We start from the raw sequence: 240 nt of genomic DNA on the forward strand, positions 1-240 counted from the left end.
ATTAGGGGCTCATACAACTGTTATCCCAATCCATACACACATCAATTGTGTAAAGCGCATTTGTACATCGTTTCTCAAAACATTTTCTTTCCATTTAAACCCCCGACATTAGGTCCTCGCCATTCTAAATTTTAAGCTTTGGTCCTCCCTGAACAAATTGATTCCTACTACCACTTGAGGTCAATCTCACAGAGTTTGGAAAAGGCACTTCGGTGAGGCATCTGGAAGGGCCTGGTCTAA

This window comes from Echinops telfairi, unplaced genomic scaffold (genome assembly GCF_000313985.2).
Source record: "Echinops telfairi isolate 266 unplaced genomic scaffold, ASM31398v2 ScPeMD7_9;HRSCAF=40, whole genome shotgun sequence".
Lineage (NCBI taxonomy): Eukaryota > Metazoa > Chordata > Mammalia > Afrosoricida > Tenrecidae > Echinops > Echinops telfairi.